We start from the raw sequence: 712 nt of genomic DNA, 5'->3' as shown, positions 1-712 counted from the left end.
CTAGTGCTACTACACCAACAGCGCTACCACCACCACCACCGTCATCACCAGCACTACCACCACCAGCACTACCACCACCACCACCACCACCACCACCACCACCACTACTACTACTACTACTACTACTACTACTACTACTACTACTACTACTACTAGTTATACGTCAGTAACACTGTTATAACCACTAGCAACGCCGCATCTAAAAGCATAGCGAATAACATACGTAAAATCATCATAGTAAGACAACATCAACAGCGGTATCGACCTACTAGAAATAGCAGCTTGCTTTCCCTCAAATTCTATATTGTCATATGAAAATGTCGGGATATGTTATAGAGACGAAATAGTCAACAGGAACACTGTTGATCATAGGTCTGTTTGATCATGGTTGACCTAGGGCTAAATGATAATAATAATAATAATAATAATAATAATAATAATAATAATAATAATAAGAAGAAGAAGAAGAAGAAGAAGATGAAGTAGAAGAAGAAGAAGAAGAAGAAAAAGAAGGAGAGGAGGAGGAGGAGGAAAAGAAGAGGAATAAGAAAAAGAAAAGGAAGAAGAAAAAGAAGAAGAAGGAGGAGAAGAAGAAGGAGGAGGAAGAAGAAGAAAAAGAAGAGGAAGTAGAAAAAGAAGAAGAAGGAGGAGAAGAAGAAGAAGAAAAAGAAGAGGAAGAAGAAAAAGAAGAAGAAGGAGGAGAAGAAGAAGA

This window comes from Octopus bimaculoides, chromosome 5 (assembly GCF_001194135.2).
Source record: "Octopus bimaculoides isolate UCB-OBI-ISO-001 chromosome 5, ASM119413v2, whole genome shotgun sequence".
In the NCBI taxonomy this organism is placed as follows: Eukaryota; Metazoa; Mollusca; class Cephalopoda; order Octopoda; family Octopodidae; genus Octopus; species Octopus bimaculoides.
This window is presented reverse-complemented; position numbering follows the sequence as displayed.